The sequence below is a fragment of the Podarcis bocagei genome (assembly GCF_964188305.1).
Source record: "Podarcis bocagei genome assembly, chromosome: 10".
Taxonomy (NCBI): Eukaryota; Metazoa; Chordata; class Lepidosauria; order Squamata; family Lacertidae; genus Podarcis; species Podarcis bocagei.
In genome coordinates this window covers 1,614,247-1,620,082 of record NC_138135.1, presented here as the reverse complement: position 1 = coordinate 1,620,082, position 5,836 = coordinate 1,614,247, and the positions used below count along the sequence as shown (strand labels likewise).

Genomic DNA, 5,836 nt, shown 5'->3' with positions numbered 1-5,836 from the left:
AGAAGACACCTGAAGGCAGCTGTGTTTAGGGAAGTTTTTAATGTCTGATGTTTTATTGTGCTTTTAATATTCTGTTGGGAGCCACCCAGAGTAGCTGGGGAGGCCTGCCAGATGGGTGGGGTATAAGAAAAATATTATTATTATTATTATTATTATTATTATTATTATTATTATTATTATTATTATTATTATTAAAAGCAGGCCCAGAAGACAGGTGGGTGGGGAGAGCTCTAAGTCATTTCCCTAAGGACCGTTGTTCTGGGCACTTGGCCCTTACCACTCGACCAACTGGATCTGCCACAAATGCCACCATGATACCTGCTCCACACTTGTAAGAACTGGCAGCACCTAAACTATGGAACTCCCCGCCTATTGATATCAGGCAGGCACTTTCACTGTACTCTTTCCAGCGCACGCTGAAAACATTTCTGTTTAGACAGTGGAGTGGATTCCCTCGGAAGGTGGCGGACTCTCCTTCCTTGGAGGCTTTTAAGCAGAGGTCGGATGGCCATCTGTCATGAATGCTGTGGCTGAGACTCCTGAATTGTGGGGGGTTGGACTGGATGACCCTCGGGGTCCCCTCCAACTCTGCCGTTCTAGGATTCTGTGATAATTGTGTATGCATGTTTGCCCCAAGCCCAGCTACATTACTCCGCTATTGCACAAGCTACCCCAAATGAGGGCATTACAGCACAGATCCTGCAACACACCTTCTATCCCCAGGTCCTGTTTTCCATTGTGGAGACATGGGTGACATAGGAAGGGTACGGGAGGCCAAAAGTTGTTGGCATCTGTCTGTCCTAAGAGACGAGGGAGTGAGCCTTCAGGGATGAAGTCAAACCAGTGGAGAATCACAGCGCCTGCTGTGGCTGCAGAGACTGGAAACATGGAACTGCAGCCTCCCGCCTTGTTTTTGCTGCATTAGCAGTGCTGAAGTGGCCTCCCTGAGGCGCAAGCCTGGGCAGAGTGTCTGGAGGTCCTGGGCTACCCTGACAGCGAGACCACCCCTCTCTTGGCCTGACTGTTGGGGTCCCAAGGAAAGCAGAGCAATCTGTTTGGCACCAGCTTGGCTGCGGGAGACATAAAAGGCACCATCCAACTGTCTTCTCCTGAGCCTTTTCTTCTCCCAAAGATATCCCGCAAGCCCTCTTTCGTCCTGGCGGCTGAAGGAAGACAACGAAAGGAACATCCTCCTTTGGAAAGCGTCGCAGTAAGACGCACACTTTGTGCCGTCAATGTGGGCTCAAGGCCATTCATCTCCAGAAGTCCACCTGTGGAAAATATGGGTATCCTGCTAAGCGAAAGGGAAAATATAACTGGACTGCTAAGGCCAAGAGGTGCAATACTACCGGAACTGGCCGTATGAGGCATCTGAAAAAAGGTCTACCGCAGATTCGGAAATGGATTCCGTGAAGGAACAGCACCAAAGCCCAAGAGAGCTGCTGTTGCAGCATCCAGCTCATCTTCAGGACTCAAATATCTTTTTAAAATACAGTGGTACCTCGTGTTACATACTCTTCAGGTTACAGACTCCACTAACTCAGAAATAGTGCTTCAGGTTAAGAACTTTGCTTCAGGATAAGAACAGAAATTAGGCTCCGGCGGCGCGGCGGCAGCAGAAGGCCCCATTAGCTAAAGTGATGCTTCAGGTTAAGAACAGACCTCACCTGGAGTACTGTGTCCAGTTCTGGGCACCACAATTCAAGAAGGACACTGACAAACTGGAACGTGTCCAGAGGAGGGCAACCAAAATGGTCAAAGGCCTGGAAACGATGCCTTATGAGGAAGGGCTAAGGGAGCTGGGCATGTTTAGCCTGGAGAAGAGGAGGTTAAGGGGTGATATGATAGCCATGTTCAAATATATAAAAGGATGTCACATAGAGGAGGGAGAAAGGTTGTTTTCTGCTGCTCCAGAGAAGCGGACACGGAGCAATGGATCCAAACTACAAGAAAGAAGATTCCACCTAAACATTAGGAAGAACTTCCTGACAGTAAGAGCTGTTCGACAATGGAATTTGCTGCCAAGGAGTGTGGTGGAGTCTCCTCCTTTGGAGGTCTTTAAGCAGAGGCTTGACAACCATATGTCAGGAGTGCTCTGATGGTGTTTCCTGCTTGGCAGGGGGTTGGACTCGATGGCCCTTGTGGTCTCTTCCAACTCTATCATTCTATGATTCTATGATTCTATGAACAGTTTCAGGTTAAGAGCAGACTTCCAGAACGAATTAAGTACTTAACCCAAGGTACCACTGTAAATGGCCTGAAATTTTAAAAAAATCAAAAAGAAAGAAAGAAAAAAGATATCCCGCAAGGCAGTGTGTGATGGCCCGGGAATCTGATTCAGAGGGTGAACCGGAGGAATCCCAGCCTCCACAGGAGTCCCCGCCTCCAGGGCCGGCTGAACTGGGGCAGGGCCTTGATTCTGAGGCGCCTACACCTGTGCCGGATCCTCAGGAGCAGGCACCAGGTGAATCCACTCTGGCTCCAGAGGTGGTTGAGGACTCAGTGCCTACAGGTGAGTCTCCCCCTGGGCCCAGTAACCCTTCAGCCTCTCCTGAACTGCAGAGGCTCAGGGCAGAGAGGCGAAGGGAACTGGTTTCTCCCAGGAGGAGTGCTCGCCTTAAGGCCAGGAGAGGCGGGTCTCCTGGGGGCCGGGGCCGCCCCTGGCCTCAGAGAAGATAAAGGCCAGTCAGCCCGGTCCCAGGTTGCGGGAGCAATGTCATTGTTGAGTACCTGTTCCTGCCCAGACCCAGACCTGACCCTCCAGTGTTCCTGTCCCCGCCCGGCTTCCTGCTTCGGATCTCGCCCCGCTCCTTGTGAACTGTTTCCAGGCTAGTGACCCAGGACCGGACTTTGACTACGCCAACGGTAACCTTCCCCCCGGGACTAGCACACAATGGATAGGGAAGATGGGAAGAGGTGGTGGTTTTCCCCATTGAATTTTCCTTGCACCTGCTTTCTATTTGACCTCAAGTTGTGAGGTCACCAAGGGTGCAGCTGGAGTCTGAAGGCCAGCGAGTCCCCTGATGTTCCTTTCCCTTCTCTCTGCCCTGATTTGGGGCTTACATCAGAGGGGCAGCTATGCCAGCCCCTCTGGTGGGGCTTGACTTAAACCAATTTGCCCTTCCACCACAAACAGTTGTCAAGGCGGTTGACCATAAATAGCCGCTCGGTTCTCTCGGCAGCCTAACATGGTCAAGCGGCCTTAAGACCCCGCCAGACGTGGCCGCCGCCTGGATGCCTGGAGTTCCTCGTCCCATTGAAGCTTCGCTCGTAGCCACTGAATGACTTCAGCAGCCACAGAGAAGCCCGGCTGCGTCTCTGATCTGGCACGTGCAACTGGCACGCAGAATGTCCCATGACTGTCTTTTGCACCTCGGATGACGTCCTTCCCTCTCACGCTGCACATCATGTTTCTTGCACCTGATCCTGCTCTCTTTGTGCTGCTCAAGAGGAGGCACAGGCCTGGATGCAGAGGCGAGGAATTCTTCCACCGCTCACACTTCCCTTTTCTGGAAATACAATCTGCCCTGGAGTCTGGCCAAGACTTCATTCCAAGAACGGCTCCACGAGGCTCAGCTGCAAACCTGCGTGCGTTCCTACCAGAGGGTGCTTGGGGAATTCAAGATTTCATTCAAGAGTTCCTTTCATTTGGTAGCATTCCACCTACCTCAGGCAAAGGGCAAATGCCACCGGAAAACTCCCATGTATAAATCCATTTCTTTTCTGTTCCTTGACAGTAGACTGCTGCAGAAACTTAACTTGCCTGTCCTGATTTCACACACACACACACACACACACACGTATGGCAGCTGCCCAACCTTCAAGGAGCGAGAGACCCAGATGTTTTTGTGCGTAAATGTTTCACAAGTCTTTATGTTGTGTGGGCTGCATAGGCTCTCTTGGTGGAAAGCTTGCGAGGGATTTCACGGGGGACAGACAGGCCAAAACACTTCAGGGATCAAGGAATTATGAGAATGTGGGCGCTTTTTTATTTAAATACTTATATGCTGCCTTTTACAAGGGCATCACAAGGCAGAGTAGAACAAATGAGATACTATTACACTCCATTCCAGTCTCCAAGTAGTGAGAGACTCTGGGGGTTCCAGGCTCTTACGAAGGTCAGCGGAGACCGTGGTGTCTTTAGTCTATCTGGTTTTATTGACACATATATACAACCTGAGAAGAAGATGGAGGGGCCCACGGCATTAACACCCCAAAAGCTCTTCCTTCTCCATTATTCACAGCTTTGGATTCAGCACAGATCAAGCACGTCTCTCTTTCTCCAGCTTCCAATTTGCTTCCAACTCCGTTCTCTCACACACTGCTGTGTCTCTTGCGTAGCTAGATGAGGGCGTGGAGGAAAGGCCCATCCGTTAATCTGGAGGGCTCCCTCACTCAGCTGTAGCTCTTGCAACGGAACCCATTCTTTTGGTTCAGGTAGGTAGCCGTGTTGGTCTGACGCAGTCGAAATAAATAAATAAAAATTAAAAATTGTCCAGCAGCACCTTAGAGACCAACTAAGTTTGTTCTGGATATAAGCTTTCGTGTGCATGTGCATGCCCAGAACAAACGTAGTTGGTCTTTAAGGTGCTGCTGGACAATTTTTTAATCTTTTTCTTTATTTCCATTCTTTTGGGATGCTGATGAGGACACTTAAGAGGCCAGCGGAGGTCATTGTCTTGCAAAGAAACTTGCATGACCAGTTCAGCGACTTGCTTGGTTAGATCCTAACCCTCACTGGACACCAGATCCTCCCCAAATTGGAAGGCCGTCAGGGCATCATCCAGACTCACCCCAAGCCTGCCATAACAAAATAAATGATAACGACACAATAAACATTGCCCGGCTGTGAGTCTTGAAGGCTGTTCCCTGCAAGGCCCTTTCCACCAGGCCTGGGGGGTGGGGCCCACACCCACCAGCTCCACTAAAGAGGTTCCTGGGGAGACCGGAGGGACATTGCTATGCCTGACAACAAATCCTAATTATTGGATTCTTTTGCCCCATCTTTTTGTGCCTGCCAAACAGCCATGTCATGATTATGATAATATTTTATTCTCTTGTTAATCATGCTGTTTTAAATGTGCATTTTATATTTGACTTCACTTAGCAAGGTTTTCTTTTGAAATGTTTAAGATATTTTTTTTTGTTAACTTGGTTTGTGTTTAACATGTGTTTTGTAGTTGACCTCCTTTGTAGTGCATTACTTTGAAATCTTTAATATTTTAGTTTCCTGTTAATTATGTTGCTTTGACTGTATACTCATATTTGACTTTCTTCAGAAATGTTTGATTCTGCGTTGTTTTATTGATGTTTAATATGCTGTAAGCCTCTTTGAGGTTTTTTCTTAAAAATACAAAGTGGTATAGAAATGAAAATACTAATATTAACAAATAAACAAATGCATAAAGGGTTAGAGTTAAGAATAAAGTAAGGGGAATGTTCAGCCCGCATGAACTGGCCACAGTCTCTGATTCACAGGTATTTGTCCTTCTCGTCGAGCCTCACGGGCCGTCTCTGATGTCGCAGAGCCCAGGAAGTTGCAGCGCAAGACTGCCATAAAGCGAGATAACGCTCACTCACTGGTTGCTGTCCACAGGCACTTCCCTGAAGCTTAACCTGGCGAGCTCTCTGCCCTTTCATCTTTGCTCAGCTCACCTGGACAGCAAAGCTCCTGGACAGGGTCTGTGTCACATCCACAGAGCATTTCATGAGCCTCACATGCCGTGTTGCCTGGCAACACTGTTTTTCTGTTTGCAGGCATAGCTATGGAGACGAGGTCCATCAACAGCTATTAGCCATGGCAGGTCCTTCCATGTTCAGAGGAGTCAACCTTTGA

The 5,836-nt window shown here is 48.9% G+C and overlaps 1 pseudogene across 1 annotated transcript; it reads left to right on the top strand.

Annotated features, from left to right (window-relative positions):
• The first annotated feature begins 311 nt into the window (after positions 1–311).
• On the top strand, positions 312–5,836 carry LOC308596849 (large ribosomal subunit protein eL37 pseudogene; annotated as a pseudogene). Its single transcript has 3 exons — positions 312–331; positions 1,170–1,497; positions 5,758–5,836. The product of its transcript is annotated as a large ribosomal subunit protein eL37 pseudogene (transcript).